The sequence below is a fragment of the Misgurnus anguillicaudatus genome, chromosome 11, assembly GCF_027580225.2.
Source record: "Misgurnus anguillicaudatus chromosome 11, ASM2758022v2, whole genome shotgun sequence".
In the NCBI taxonomy this organism is placed as follows: Eukaryota; Metazoa; Chordata; class Actinopteri; order Cypriniformes; family Cobitidae; genus Misgurnus; species Misgurnus anguillicaudatus.
Window position 1 is genome coordinate 28,290,960 of NC_073347.2, and position 17,391 is coordinate 28,308,350.

A 17,391-nucleotide genomic window follows, 5' to 3' on the forward strand; every position below is an offset into this window, starting at 1 on the left:
AAAAATGGTCCCAAGCTGTCACTGGGGCAGTATCTTTTAAAAAGTTCCTACCATTTAGGTACAGATATGTACACTCACCTAAAGGATTATTAGGAACACATGTTCAATTTCTCATTAATGCAATTATCTAATTAACTAATCACATGGCAGTTGCTTCAATGCATTTAGGGGTGTGGTCCTGGTCGAAACAAACTCCTGAACTCCAAACTGAATGTCAAAATGGGAAAGAAATTTAAGCAATTTTGAGCGTGGCATGGTTGTTGGTGCCAGACGGGCCGGTCTGAGTATTTCACAATCTGCTCAGTTACTGGGATTTTCACGCACAACCATTTCTAGGGTTTACAAAGAATGGTGTGAAAAGGGAAAAACATCCAGTATGCGGCACTCCTGTGGGCAAAAATGCCTTGTTGATGCTAGAGGTCAGAGGAGAATGGGCCGACTGATTCAAGCTGATAGAAGAGCAACTTTAACTGAAATAACCACTTATTACAACCGAAGTATGCAGCAAAGCATTTGTGAAGCAACAACACGTACAACCTTGAGGCGGATGGGCTACAACAGCAAAAGACCCCATTGGGTACCACTCATCTCCACTACAAATAGGAAAAAGAGACTACAATTTGCACAAGCTCACCAAAATTTGACAGTTGAAGACTGGAAAAATGTTGCCTGGTCTGATGAGTCTCGATTTCTGTTGAGCCATTCAGATGGTACAGTCAGAAATTGGCGTAAACAGAATGAGAACTTGGATCCATCATGCGTTGTTACCACTGTGCAGGCTGGTGGTGGTGGTGTAATGGTGTGGGTGATGTTTTCTCAGCACACTTTATGCCCCTTAGTGCCAATTGGGCATCGTTTAAATGCCACAGCCTACCTGAGCATTGTTTCTGACCATGTCCATTCCTTTATGACCACCATGTACTCATCCTCTGATGGCTACTTCCAGCAGGATAATGCACCATGTCACAAAGCTCGAATCATTTCAAATTGGTTTCTTGAACATGACAATGAGTTCACTGTACTAAAATGGCCCCCACAGTCACCAGATCTCAACCCAATAGAGCATCTTTAGGATGTGGTGGAACGGGAGCTTCGTGCCCTGGATGTGCATCCCACAAATCTACATCAACTGCAAGATGCTATCCTATCAAAATGGGCCAATAGTTCTGAAGGCGAAAGGGGGGTCAAACACAGTATAAGTATGGTGTTTCTAATAATCCTTTAGGTGAATGTATATTTGGTATTAATATATACCTCTGAGGTACTAATATTATCTCTTTAGGTGCAAATATGTTCTTTTTAAATAGGTACCACCCAAGTGACAGCTAGGGACGATTTTTTGACCATATTTCTTAATGTAAGACTCTTTAACTATGAAACTGTATTCATAAAAGCAAAACAGATTAAAATATTTAAGTTAATAGTTTACATATTCAACATAAAATGGTTAATTAATTAAAATAATAATAATTACAGAAGACAAAGAAGAGCCACACTACTATAACAAGGTAACCCCCAAACATTTTATACAGTAACTGAAAGTATAATCAAAAAGGTGTGCTGTGTTCGGAAGAAACAAGCTTTAAAACATGTCCTGTCTGCTTTTGAAGTTACATTAAAGCATCCATTTTGTGTCCCGTTGTGGTCTGCCAGCAGAACGCTTGTGTTTAGAGATTCGATTTTTTTTCTCATATCCCATCCACCTCTCTTTTCCTTTTTAATGAAATCTTTCATTTAGGCTTTGATCTGTGCTACCTGACTTATTCAGCAGAGCTGATTTTACATCATTTACCCCCTTCTCTATTTTTGTGTCCCACATACAAAAACAAACAGTGACAGTGACAGACTTCTCATGGTTTTGGTGGACTATTCCATTAAGAAACTGTATTGAGTACACTGTTCAACTATTACATCTAAACACAAAAATGATGGATTTGTTCAGACATTGGAGTCCAGAGACATAAAGTCTGGCACTTTCTTTTGCCTCCTTTCTGAGCAAAACAAGCCCAAACATTTTCTGTCTGAACATTACAACATTTTCTGTCCTATTTTCAGTCGAAATCACACATACACACACACAGAGTTCCTCAGACAAAACAAACAGAAATGATTAAATGTGTTCCAATAATGAAAGGAACTGTCTGCGTTTGCATGTTTTCTAATAACATCGGTTCATACGATCACATTAGAACTCATTGCTCTGAACCCCTTCAGGACAATAATTGCTTGCACTCCTAATGAGGTAGAGGAAAATTTGATCTCTTGAATTCATTTAGGAAACAGTTTACTCAAAAATTTAAATTCATTATTACTACCTAATGTTGTTCCACATGACTTCTTTTTCCTTTATTGAACACTTGAATGTCAAGCTCCAAAATGACATGAAGCACTAAGAAAGAAAGAAAGTATTAAATAAGCGGTCCATTGACTCATACACTATTCCAAGTCTTCATACAATTATCTTGTTTACAAACCAGTGCATTGAGTCAGCGAGTTCAACCAGTTTGCAGGTTCAGTCTGGTTCACGATGCAGGTGCTTATTTGTAATTTCACAGTTTGACAGCCCGAACCACAGGTCACTTTTATTAACTGGAAAAGTGGTCACCTTTTGTTTTTATGAAAGAAGAATGTCAGGGCTGGAAAATTGACAAAATTGTCATTTGTAGGTGACTATCCACTTAAAACTTAAAGATAGGCGTTACACGGACCTGCAAAACTACAGATAATGACATTTCTCTGTAAACCTGCATTATATTCTGTATCGTGACCTGCGGAGGTCTTTGGAGAACGTTCAAATTAAGACAAAATCTTTGTAATGATTTTATAAGTGAACATAACCCCAGCAAATTAGTGCACTGAGTGTGTGTAACTTAAAGCAACACTATGTAGTTTCCATGTAAAAATGACTTACAGCTCCCCCATGTGGTTGAAAAGCGCAACAGTGCCTGGTATCAGACACTCTTCTGCAGGCAGGGGGAGGGGAGGGGCGGGGCTGTGTTTCCTACCCTCCACCGCCACTTTCAGAGTGTGCTTGTAGCAGCTAGGAGGCTGCTCAGGTTGCAGCAACAGTACAATTTGTCCAGTTAAAAGTTGTTCTATCACTGAAATAATTTTAGAGACATTATTTAAAGGTAAAAAAACTACATAGTGTTGCTTTAAAGGGATAGTTCACCCAAAAATGAAATGTATGAAATGTTTAAGATACCCTTCATTGTAAATCTATGTACGGTACACTGTCCATGTCCAGAAAGGTAATAAAAACATCATCAAAGTAGTCCATGTGACATCAGTGGGTCAGTTAGAATGTGTTGAAGCATCAAAAAAAAAATGTGGTCAAAAATAACAAAAATGACGACTTTATTCAGCATTGTCTTCTCTTCCGCGTCTGTTGTGAAGCGCATACGCGAGACTAAAGTCACGTAACTGCAGTGACGCGGATGACGTGTTATCCTCAGACATGTTTGCGAAGTTTTTTTCCCAAACTTTTTCCCTCAGACTGTAAACGAAGCTCGGGAGCACAAAAAAAAACAGCTGGGGCGCACCAGATAACACGTCATTCACATCACTGCAGTCATGTGACTCTAATCTCATGCACATGATTCACAACAGAACCGGAAGAGATGTCACATGGACTACTTTGATGATATTTTCATTACTTTCTGGACATGGACAGTATATCGTACATAGATTTTCAATGAAAGGTCAGCAAGCTCTCTGACTAAATATAAAACATCTTAAACTGTGTTACGAAGATAAAACGGAGGTCTTACGAGTTTGGAACGACATAAGGGTGAGTCATTAATGACATTAATTTTATTTTTGGGTAAACTATCCCTTTAAGTGATTAGGAAAGAGAAGCACTACCCAAATAAACATGACTAAACATAAGCCTGATAAATGTTATGAGCAAAAAAGCAATGCTCTTGAAGTGGAGAAGATTAACTGCATATTCTGTTAACAATAAGAAACTAAAATTGAGTGTTGTAATAAAAGTGCTGTCAGTGAGATTACAAAGTTATCTTCGACAAAAGATGAGATAATCTTCTTGATATGTTATGAACAGCAGCTATGCTAATTATTCTCCATCTGCTTTTCTATTACACTCAGAATGATACATACGCATCTGGGACAGTAGCCTTTAAAGAGATCCTAATACAGCATGTACAGATATGATGTATCAAAATGTACTTCTGAGGTACTAATATGTACTCCTTAGGTACAAAGGTGTTTGAAGGGGGGCCACCCCAGTGACAGCTTTGCATAATTTATGCTTAAATGTATACGTAAGATGACAGGCATATTGTGGAATAATTCACGCCTGAATGGCAACGATGTGAAGCAAAGTGCCTGCGAACCCATTTAGCTGTGACATTCACAATACAGTACTGACCTTAAGCACCTTATTGCTTTTAGGATATGGTTACCACACAATACAAATATTAAAGCAAAAAATGTAACCAATCAGAGTCAAGGACTGATATGCAATGATAAAATGATACTAATGAACTGTATAATTTGTACTCTCTTACGGTACACTTCTGAAATCACCACTGAGACTACTCTGGTTATGTAACATAAAAGTAAAACATAAAAACTTGTGTAAAGCTGCTTTGAAATATGTACTGCCATACAAATAAAAATAAATTGAATTACTCATGAGCTGTCTTGCGCAGAGGCTGTATGCAAACTGTAAATAAAGATTTATGAGATACATAGAGTATAGACACAAAATAAAAATCTGAGAGAAAAAATAAGCACAAGCAATAACTCAGAATAGTTTGCAAAAACAAGCAAATACTGTGTTTGAAGTAAAGTTTTTTATAAAAGAAGTCTAAGAGGCTGTTTACACTTGGCATTAACATGCGTTTTCGTCGATCGGATCACAAGTGGATGCCAGGTGTAAACGGTGTTCAAAACGTTTTGAGCTCGTCCACTTTCGACCACTTTCAACCACATCCAGAGGTAGTCGAAACCACTTTCGATCGGATCGCCTTGGAGTTGCGGAACGCACATGTGGTTGAATGCGTTCGAACAGCCACACGCGACCGCCTTCTCTCCGCCCATTTATCTAATCTGAGATATTAAACACAAGTTTTACGTCTTTTTTTTTTTTACATACGGTGAACCGCGCTATTTTTAGCCTTTCATTGATAAAACGAAAGCAGCTGATCTCCGTAGTTTCGTTTTGGAAGCGTGTGAAAGTTGAGCGATCCTATTTCATCAATTGCGCTGAAATATCAGAGAAAGCTCTTACATACACACGTACAAAACACTGTGCAGCATGTTTACTTGCTAAACAAGCAGTGGACTCTGACATAATATTAGTTTGTGTCCATATAAACTCATAATTACTCCCGCTCGGGTTTGAATGACAGCAAAGAGACTCGCCCACCATCTCACAGACCACCCCCTCAAAGTATTCAGGACAGGAGCGGTCGAAAGTGGACAAAAGAGACGGATTTAAATACCAGGTGTAAACGTAATGTGTCTCTCTCGTCCACTTCTGATCCGATCGATGAAAACACATCTTAATACCAAGTGTAAACAGCCCCTAAGGGACAGGGCACTAATCATATGTGATTAAATAAACACTGTTTTAAAAGTATATTAGCCACAATATCTTACACGCTTTTAACTCTTCTTTTTGTCCTATACATTTCCATTGTAAGTGCATTACACTTACACAGAAATGCTGGGTTATTTTCAACCCAGTGTTGGGTCAAAAAGGGACGAACCCAGCAGTTGGGTTAAACAAACTAAAAAAATAAAATAAAAATGTATTTGACCCAACAATGTGTTAAAAACTTAAAAATTTTGGGCTGAAACAACCCAGCACACAAACTAGCAACGAGACAAAATGATCAACTTTTTTAATGTACCTTAACCTTATTTAATTATAATCTATAATTCTTCCTTTAACAGTACTAACATCTATAGTTGACATCAAGAGTTGTCCAAAATGTTGATGTCTTTCTTTGTTCAGTGGAGAAGAAATTAAGTTTTTTGAGGAAAACATTCCAGGATTTTTTCTCATTTTAATGGACATTAATGGACCCCAACACTTATTAGTTGTAATGCAGTTTAAAATTGCAGTTTCAAAGGACTCTAAACAATTTCAAACGAGGCATAAGGGTCTTATCTAGCGAAACAATTGTCATTTTTGGCAAGAAAAGTAAAAAATATGCACTTTTAAACTACAACTTCTCGGCTTCCTCCGGTCGTGTGATGTGCCAGCGCGACCTCACGTAATATGTCATCACGTCAAGAGGTCACGGATGAGGTATGCGAACCTACGCCCCAGTGTTTACAAGTGTAGAGAAAGAGGACCGTTCCGACTTTGTTGTATGTGGAATGATACTAATTAATGTCTTTGTGTCAGTTTATTTTTTTTTAAATGGTCCGCAAATGTGCGTTTCATACATGTAACACATGACCTTTCCATGTCATTACACAATTAAGTGAGATTGTGCTGGCGCGTCACAGGACCAGAGGCAGACGAGAAGTTGTGGTTTAAAAGTGCATATTTTTTATTCTCTTGCCAAAAATGACAATTGTTTCGCTAGATAAGACCCTTATGTCTCGTTTGAGATTGTTTAGAGTCCTTTGAAACTGCAATTTTAAACAGCATTAAAACTGTTATGTGCTGGGGTCCATTAAAATAAGAAAAATCCTGGAATGTTTTCCTCAAAAAACATAATTTCTTCTCGACCGAACAAAGAAAGACATCAACATTTTGGATGAGATGGTGGTGAGTAAATTATCTGGATTTTTTTTAAGAAAATGGACTAATCCTTTAACAATATCCACACAAACTGCATCACAAAAAAACCCCAAAGAACTCCATAACCTCACCAAACTCCAGACTAGTTACTTTAATATTCATGTATCTGAAGTAATGATACAGTTACTTTTTTAAAAATGGACCTTCAAAGACATTCAGCATCTCACTGAGTCTAATCGAGAGACACCGGCCGGTGACCTGACTGCCCGTCCCTGGAGAAATATCGTGCACAATGCACATCACAGCAATACATCTCAATTTCATGCTGTTTCTTGGAGTATTAATGCACACAACAGACTTTCTGTAAAGGCTTTTTAAGATTTCTGATCTGAGAGCAGCAAAGCACACGCTTTCTGCACTGGCATGTGACCTAAGTGTCCCTATGATTTAAATGCATTGAGAAAGAGAAATAAACCCTTCTAGAATATGTTCTGGTTGCTAAGATAAAACAGCTGTCATGCATACAGTATGGTTTTGGGTCACTGGAACAATAAGGGAGGAGGATATTACTCCTGACATGCCAACCAATGCAGAACAAATCTGGTTTTCACAAGCAAAATTGCAAAAGACTAACCAGCCCTTCACATTATTCATGTCAACATTCAAAACATTGAAATGTGATGCAATGCACTTGACCTCATCAGTATGTTGCACACACGTCATGCATTTTAAAATCACAAAGTTCAGATTGGTTCGTTATAAATTCTAAAAAAAAAATACACCAAAACCAAACATGATACACTACATTAAAATAAAATGATCTTTGTTTAAGTTTAGTATATGCAGTCAATATCCAATAATCTATTTAAATACAAATCTTGTTGACATTTATGACCATGTAACTTTTCCGAATGGTTTTTGTGTGCATGTGAATGTGCATTGAGGTTTGAGTGATTTAAAAATGACACGCAATGCTCATTACTATCAAAATGTAAACATATTTTGCACACACAGACACGTCACACCTGCCATCTCACAGCGGAGAGGTATCTCTTAGACAGGAGGTAATTGGCTCATACGCGTCCAGAACGTTTACTGCTGAGAATCACTGACAAATACTGCAGATCCTCTTACTGTCACATAACAGTAGGTGGGGACCAGGTACACACACACCTACTCACTACTGTATATACACAACTTAACCCCTTCATTTAAAAAAAATCCCCAACCAGGTGGAGAAATAAATTTAATTCGCTGCAGCAGAAATATCACACATGCAAGCTTTCACATTACAGCTGGCACCTCACTCCAAGTTTCTCTCACAGATTGATGCCAGGAAATAAAAAAGCAGCACCATTTCTCCAGAATGTTCTGGAAGCACCCAGGAGAGAAGCCATTATTCCAAAGACAAAATTGGCAGGGGAGTCTCAGCTTCTTGCCTGAAGTCATATGCGTGCGTGTGCGCGCGTGCGTGTGTGTGAGCGTGGGCAGGAGGTCTCTGTGTGTATCCATGATTAGATAAGTCAGAATTTCACAGTACTAGCTCATGGGGACCACCTGCCTGAGGGGAAAGAATACATCATTTCATCTTCATCCGACTGCTTTATTTTTGTAATTTTCTAATGACTTATGAGGATTTTTCATTTAACGGCTGAAGTTATACTGTATGTGTGTACTTTAATTCTCTCATGAGAGTCTGAACTATAGAGGATACACTTAAAAACATCATTAATTAGTCCACTATACAGAACAAATGGATATGAAGACAGAGAGAAAGAGAGAGAGAGAGAAAGAGAGAGAAACAAATTATAGAGAAAGCGTGTAAAAGTTAAGCCTTTGTCATCTCAGGATTGGATTCATGCAATAACTCACTAGGGCCTGTCCTATTGTAAATATGTGCTCATAAAAGTGCTCAAGTGATTTTACTAAAATAAGATTGTACTAACTTAATAAAATCTCCTAATGTCACTTAAGTAATTTTCTGAGTTGGACAAAAAGTAAAAAAAATCTTACTTATTTGAAAACATAATATTTGTATTTAACATCAACTTGAGTAAGTTTTATGCTAAACTTTAAATAAGAATTTCTCACATTTTTGGTGAAATATTTTTTACATTGTATTATCTGAGTAAAAATATAAGTAGTTCACATGTTAAAGGCAGGGTGCATGATTTTTGAAAAACACTTTGGAAAAGGGAGTCGGGCCGAGTACCAAAACACACTTGTACCCAATAGAGATGCGCGGTTGGCGGTCACAGCCGCGGACTCCGCGGATCGGGCGGATGACGTGACGAAAAATAATATTTTAATTAAATTCGGGCGGGTGGCGGATCGACTGCTTGTTATTAGCTGTGTCCTTCTAAGCATGCGACCTTTAAAGGTGAGCACTCTGTCTTTCAAGGTGGCAGGCTCAGAAGTTCGCGAAGAGAACTGAAATGAGACGGTCTAGCCTTCTGAGGACCCATAATTTGCGTCACCTGTTGCACGCGCCCCCAGTAGCGCCCACCGCGCCTGTCAGCAATAAACAGCGGAGACATTTCTGACTTATTAAAATAAATATGTAATCAGAAAAATATTAATTTATTTTAGAAAATATGACACATTGATGTAGATTAAACTATTCAACAGTATATCAAATAATCAACCTTAGAAATATACGCAACATAAACCGAATAATATTAACACAAAACATAACTTATAATACTAAAACAGTGACAATAAAAAGTTTTCTAATACACTTTTATTTAATAAAGGTTTTAATTGTTTGGGATAGCCTCGGCTGTTAAGGATCCATTCGTTCTATCATTAACAGCGCGGAGAGATGAGGACGCATTTTGACACAGCTCTTATCAACGCCGGCGAAGGAGGTACGTGGCAAACTCAAAAAATGAGAATTAAAAACAAAGCAAATAGAAGGTCAGAAAAGGGTTGCCTGGAATAAGTTTTACAAAGTGGTAAATCAGGATGACACCAGTGCAGACTATGTAATTTGTGCATTTAATTTAGGCTATTTATTTATTTATTTTTGTCCCATGTGCGCCGATCGGAGACTGAGTTCACTGCTGATATTCTAGAGCTAGTCTCGCGGCTGTCATCAGCAGCGCCTTGCATCGCCCAGTCAGCGGATGACGGGCGGGTGCGGTTTTGAAAACTGGTCAGAAACGTTGGTGCGGATGAATGGCGGACGGATGATGAGTTTTGTGATGCGGTTGCGGATGAAATAATAGCCCATCCGCGCATCTCTAGTACCCAATCAGCAGTAAGGTGCGTGTCTACAAACCGACATCATTGCCTGGGTTGCGAATGTGTGGGGCGGGTCTATCGAAAGAAGGTCCAGATTCTATTGGGGTAGGAGCGTGTTTGTTTAGGTGATTTCAAATGTCAACAATGGCTTTCAGAGATTATGAACCACGCCTTTAATTTAAAATCACAGAGGAAATGACTTTATGAATATTTACGTAGTTTGTAAATGAAATATTGTCTGTGTCCTTGTGTAAACAACTTAAAGTGTATTTATCGGAATACTGTCGGAGCCATACTGCCATGTTAACTGGTTTTCACACTAAAATTAGTGTAAAAGAATCCATATCTGCAACGTGCGCATGTCTGGTATGAGCCAATTATGTTTATGTTGGTAAAGGCTGTATGCATAGACAAACATTTAGTGAAAGTGGGTTTGTGGTGCAGGTGTGAAAAACAGTCCGGAGTCCGGACTTATGGTTTGTTCTATCTGGACCGTCAGTCATGATGATGAATAAAATATTTGACTGTTTATATACAGAATATCACAATGGAGCTGTTCTCCATCTGTCTGGGTTCAAGAAAGAGGCGGTGATGTGATTTACCTGCATGCTTTGATTTGAAAGACCTCTTATATTGGGTTCACACCAGACGCGTTTGAGGCGTCAAATTCATGTCTACCGCGAGTAGTTGGACGCTTGAACATTTTGAGTGTACTTGCTTAAAAGCCGCGCGTGAAATTCTAGTCATCAAGACATTAATGTGGAAATTTGCATAATGGGAGGGGCTTCCGCGACTCCGCTCGCTTCCTGTAAACACGTCACTACTACAACAAGCTCCTGATTAGTTAACGCAGCGTGTTTTTCCGCCAAAGTTCACATTTTTCAACTAGCGCGATTCCCGCGGCAATGCTCAATTCACATAATTCGCGCAAAGTAGATGTGTAAATAAGGCGGAATCGCATTTACCGGCTGCGCAAAATTTAGCATTCACGCCACGTGACCTCCAGACGCGTGTCAACGCATCTTTACATTGACTTAATATTGAAATCACTCTAATGCTTGACACCTCTACCACGTCTGCGTTTGAGGCATCAAATTTGCATCTACTGCGCCTAGTTTGCCGCTTGAACATTTTGAGTGTACTCGCTTTATTCTCGAGTGAAAGCCGCGCGTGAAATTCTAGTCATCGAGACATTAACACGGAAATTTGTGTTATGGGAGGGGCTTCTGAGACTCCGCTTGCTTCCTGTAATCACGTCACTACTAGAACAAGCTCCTGATTAGTTAACGCAGCGTGTTTTCCGCCAAAGTTCAAATTTTTCAACTTGCGCGTTTCCCGCGGCAATGCATAATTTGCGCAATGAAGCGGTCTACCGTGCCACGCTAACCGCCTCATTCCCGCCGCGAAAACTTCAGACGCACGTCAACGTGTCTTCACATTGACTTAACATTGAAATCACTCGCGCTTGACGTCTCTAACGCGGCTGGTGTGAACGCAGCATTAGAGTTTATTAATGTCATGTGTTTTACCTGTCAAACTTGTAATAAATGTTCAATAAAACAACTTGTTAACAATTGCTTTGTTTTCACGTTGATAATTGATGGTCCAGTATGAATTAAATTCACTTTACATTAAAGGCAGGATAGGCAGGAAATTTGTTTAAACTGTTTTTATATACAAATACATAATTAAAATGTAAGTACTCTGAAAAAGAGAGTATAAAACTCGAGTGTCTGTAGACCTCTCACGACTGTTTTAAACACAGTTAATTATTTCCATTCGGACAAAACAAATGATTGGCTTGCGCGACTATCACTCTCTCTCGCGACTATGGCACCACCCCTGTTGCTATTGGATCTGCCCAAACATGCGCACACCCGATTGATTTGAACGTGCACGAGGCACTCACGGAAAAGAGCAAAAGTATGGCAGAGAAAGTGCATTCAGAACTCACAGTACCTGCATATGCAGTCAGCGAAGGCAAACAAGGCAAACAAAGGAATAAACGAAGCAATCAAACGAGAGTAAATATAGCGTGGCTTTTCCTCGAGTCAACGATGCGGTAGCGGTGTTGTCTCCGGAGTGTAGTCCTCATCAGAGTCAACAATGCTTTCATCACGGAAACTCTTCCATGCAAAACACTGGCTTAATATTGAGTACTAAAAGCCATCCTATTTGTTTATATTCATAGTGATAAAGTTAGGTGACACAATGTTACTATATGCACCGCGCTCCTTCCTCTCCGCTCGTCTGGGGTAAATGCTGCTCCCGGCACATTCATGTGTTTTTGGGGCGTGAGAAGTCTACAGACACTCGATTTTTATACTCTCTTTTTCAGAGTACTTACATTTTACTTATGTATTGGTATATAAAGACAGTTTAAACAAATTTGTAAAAAAAAATGTTTTTAGATAATTCCTGCCTATCCTGCCTTTAAGTAAATACAACTAATTTCTTTAGTTAAATAATATTCACAAAATTCAGCTACATCCAAGTAACATTTTTAATTATATTTAATCAGTTTCTGTAGCTCATTTGGTGGAGCATTGTTGTAACAACACAAAAGTCATGGGTTCAATCCGAGGGGACACACATACTGATAAAGAAATGTAGATTAAATTTGCTGTATGCTGCCAAATGCACAAATGCAGTTATTAGAAAAGTATTACATTTATAACAGCTGGAATGCATCAGCAGAATTGAAGCTTTTATCAATTTGATTAAAGTCAATATGCTTCTGAATGTGTCTCATCTCATGTCAAGTTTTGCTTTTTCTAACCATCTCCTTAAATATTAATCTTATTTTTCTCTTAGCCTAACTCTGCTGTTGCCCCCCACTGTATCATAACCAAACCCTTCTGTTTCCTCTCGCTCGCACACAAACGCTCGCGCACTCACACACACACGCACACACAGGGTGAGAGTCTTAGTGGGTGATTAGGTGACACATTAGGGATGTGTAGGTAACCCAACCTGTCACCTGCAGTCACACACACTTCGCATCTAAAGCTATGTGCTGCACACACTCACAGAAACAACACTAATTCAGTCACACAGCCAGTGATGAGACTGGAGATTCAATCTTCAGCTCAATTTCTTGCTTAAGGAAAATAATTCGAAACCTGTCTAAATCTATCCGGCTCACAAAACATCCGACTTCTAGAAAATAACACCCCATTTAACAAATTTACCATGGTTCCTGCACAAGATGCCACAGTTACTGGAGTCATTCCAATAATACATTTAGAGTAAATAAATCTCCAAACAGAAAAATATGATGACAATTAGTTTTAAGTCATGTCATTGTACACCATTCATCACATAAGGATATAAAAACAATGGACACTTATCACACTTTTATTATACTGTACACACAAAGATTGTACTGTGGTAGTTTGAGGTGTACTGTAGTGACCAAAAGTGATGCCCGAGGGAAATTTGAACAATATTTGCAAAATATGAGGTTTATGGTACAAAAAAAATGGACAAAACTCTAAACTTATAAGGTATATGTTGGACAAAATAAATGGTCAAAAAGGCAACCTTTTGTATTAAAGAATCTGGATATTATTGCACTATACAAAAATGCATAGAAAACAAAAAGCATATGTAATAAGCATACAGTGACTACATAAAAAATTACTTTGTTATCTATATTTGTTGCTTTTCTTATGTGGTCATTTTTGGTTCTGCCTATGTCTTAAAATCTATAAACGTTGCAAAAGCCTCCTTAAATTCTTCTCAAAGCTGAGATTCTGTTTATACTACAAACACACCAATGCAACATGCATACACATTTTAATGCATGTTTAATAAAATATTTGAATAAATAGCTAAGATGACAATTGTTAAAAGTTGGAGATCATTGTTGGCCACTATATGTAGGCAAACACTTCTGAACTAAGATGAGTTTGGACATTAGTCCCAGACTCGATCTCATTGTAGGTCACATTATTTATACAGCAGCCTTCTGGTAGAAATGTGTGTGAGCACAAATGGCCCTCAAGGGTGTCTGCCTGAGGGTCCACAAGCTGTCTGATTTAAAAAATACACAAACACTTGTCAGCCCTCCAACAATACATCTTAACATTAAATCCTGACAATAGATACTAGCTTACAAAGTCTAATACACACCAACTTTCATTGCGATTCTTTCTTTCGCCAAAGTCACATTAGCCTTCCACCTCAATTTCTGTCCTCCGGATAAGATATATGCTTGAATTTTACATATTTAATTTCCCTGAAAGCCACATACTCCTCCGAGAGAGGTAAACTCAACAAGAGCGTTCTTACTTTTGACACAGAAAAGAGCTGAATCACCATGCTGTCTCATTTCATTGGGCAAATTCCAATCTAAAGTGAGCATCCCTGTGCCCTACTCTGAAGGACAACGTCTATAAATTAGGAACTCTGAAAGGCGTAGGGCAATTGTGTCTCATAATGAGGCTATTTGAAACATATGTCAACAAAATGAGCAATGAAAGCAAACACATAATTATCTCTCTTTCTAGAATAACCCAATGTGTGTCGCCCCCTTTCCACAGTGCCCTTCAAGGGCACAAAAATGCTGCTTGGAATTCACTAATTATATGCTTATAGATAGATTTTAAAATAGGTTTATAGATAGATGTAGAAACTAGTTGTGCTTGATGCAACATTTCCTGGCTACCCTATACATGGCTGCTAACAACAGATGAAGATACTAAAAATAAAACAACAAAAATCTGAGGAGCAAGCACGCCCAAACAACAGAATTTAAGTGATAAGTGTACAGGAGTATCTAAACATATGTTTCTGTGTATTTTATGATTTATTCATATTTGATAATTAAAGAAAAAACTTTTCTGTCTTTTAGAGTGTATAAAAACCTTAAGCCAAAGTGTGTCTGAATACAGACCTGAAAAAAGTCAAGATAATGTTCTGGGTGGAGTCAGTCTGAATAATAGCCTAGCCTGATCTGAAGTTAGTCTGAATAATAACCTAGACTGATCTAGAGTGAGTCTGAATAATAACCTAGACTGTGAGTCTGAATAATAACCTAGACTGATCTGTAGTGAGTCTGAACAATACCCTAGACTGATCTGGAGTGAGACTGAATAATAACCTAGACTGATCTGGAGTGAGTCTGAATAATAAACGAAACTGATCTAGAGTGAGTCTGAATAATAAACTAGACTGATATGGAGTGAGTCTGAATAATAACCTAGACTGATCTAGAGTGAGCCTGAATAATAACCTAGACTTATCTGGAGTGAGTCTGAATAATAAACAAAACTGATCTAGAGTGAGTCTGAATAATAAACTAGACTGATATGGAGTGAGTCTGAATAATAACCTAGACTGATCTAGAGTGAGCCTGAATAATAACCTAGACTTATCTGGAGTGAGTCTGAATAATAAACAAAACTGATCTAGAGTGAGTCTGAATAATAAACTAGACTGATCTGGAGTGAGTCTGAATAATAAACTAGACTGATCTAGAGTGAGTCTGAATAATAAACTAGACTGATATGGAGTGAGTCTGAATAATAACCTAGACTGATCTAGAGTGAGCCTGAATAATAACCTAGACTTATCTGGAGTGAGTCTGAATAATAAACAAAACTGATCTAGAGTGAGTCTGAATAATAAACTAGACTGATCTGGAGTGAGTCTGAATAATAAACTAGACTGATCTAGAGTGAGTCTGAATAATAACCTAGACTGATCTGGAGTGAATCTGAATAATAAACTAGACTGATCCAGAGTGAATCTGAATAATAAACTAGACTGATCCAGAGTGAGTCTGAATAATAACCTAGACTGATCTGGAGTGAGTCTGAATAATAACCAAGACTGATCTAGAGTGAGTCTGAATAATAACCTAGAATAGACTGATCTGGAGTGAGTCTGAATAATAACCTAGACTGATCTGGAGTTAGTCTGAATAATAACCTACACTGATGTGGAGTGAGTCTGAATAATAACCTAGACTGTGAGTCTGAATAATAACATAGACTGATCTAGAGTGAGTCTGAATAATAACCTAGACTGTGAGTCTGAATAATAACCTTGACTGTTCTAGTGTGAGTCTGAATAATAACCTAGACTGTGAGTCTGAATAATAACCTAGACTGATCTAGAGTGAGTCTGAATAATAACCTAGACTGATCTAGAGTGGTTCTGAATAATAAACTAGACAGATCTAGAGTGAGTCTGAATAATAACCTAGACTGATCTAGAGTGAGCCTGAATAATAACCTAGACTGATCTGGAGTGAGTCTGAATAATAAACGAAACTGATCTAGAGTGAGTCTGAATAATAAACTAGACTGATATGGAGTGAGTCTGAATAATAACTTAGACTGATCTAGAGTGAGCCTGAATAATAACCTAGACTGATCTGGAGTGAGTCTGAATAATAAACGAAACTGATCTAGAGTGAGTCTGAATAATAAACTAGACTGATCTGGAGTGAGACTGAATAATAACATAGACGGATCTAGAGTGAGTCTGAATAATAACCTAGACTGATCTAGAGTGGTTCTGAATAATAAACTAGACAGATCTAGAGTGAGTCTGAATAATAACCTAGACTGATCTATAGTGAGCCTGAATAATAACCTACACTGATGTGGAGTGAGTCTGAATAATAACCTAGACTGTTTTGGAGTGAGTCTGAATAATAATCTAGACTGATCTGGAGTGAGTCTGAATAATAACCTAGACTGATCTGGAGTGAATCTGAATAATAAACTAGACTGATCCAGAGTGAATCTGAATAATAAACTAGACTGATCCAGAGTGAGTCTGAATAATAACCTAGACTGATCTGGAGTGAGTCTGAATAATAACCAAGACTGATCTAGAGTGAGTCTGAATAATAACCTAGAGTAGACTGATCTGGAGTGAGTCTGAATAATAACCTAGACTGATCTGGAGTTAGTCTGAATAATAACCTACACTGATGTGGAGTGAGTCTGAATAATAACCTAGACTGTGAGTCTGAATAATAACATAGACTGATCTAGAGTGAGTCTGAATAATAACCTAGACTGTGAGTCTGAATAATAACCTTGACTGTTCTAGTGTGAGTCTGAATAATAACTTAGACTGTGAGTCTGAATAATAACCTAGACTGATCTAGAGTGAGTCTGAATAATAACCTAGACTGATTTAGAGTGGTTCTGAATAATAAACTAGACAGATCTAGAGTGAGTCTGAATACTAACCTAGACTGATCTAGAGTGAGCCTGAATAATAACCTAGACTGATCTGGAGTGAGTCTGAATAATAAACGAAACTGATCTAGAGTGAGTCTGAATAATAAACTAGACTGATCTGGAGTGAGACTGAATAATAACATAGACGGATCTAGAGTGAGTCTGAATAATAACCTAGACTGATCTAGAGTGGTTCTGAATAATAAACTAGACAGATCTAGAGTG

The 17,391-nt window shown here is 38.1% G+C and overlaps 1 protein-coding gene across 1 annotated transcript in view; it reads right to left on the reverse strand.

The window, feature by feature from the left end:
* The window catches only part of kcnh5b (potassium voltage-gated channel, subfamily H (eag-related), member 5b), a 52,519-nt gene that overhangs the window by 2,126 nt on the left and 33,002 nt on the right, over positions 1-17,391 (reverse strand). The window lies entirely within an intron of this gene.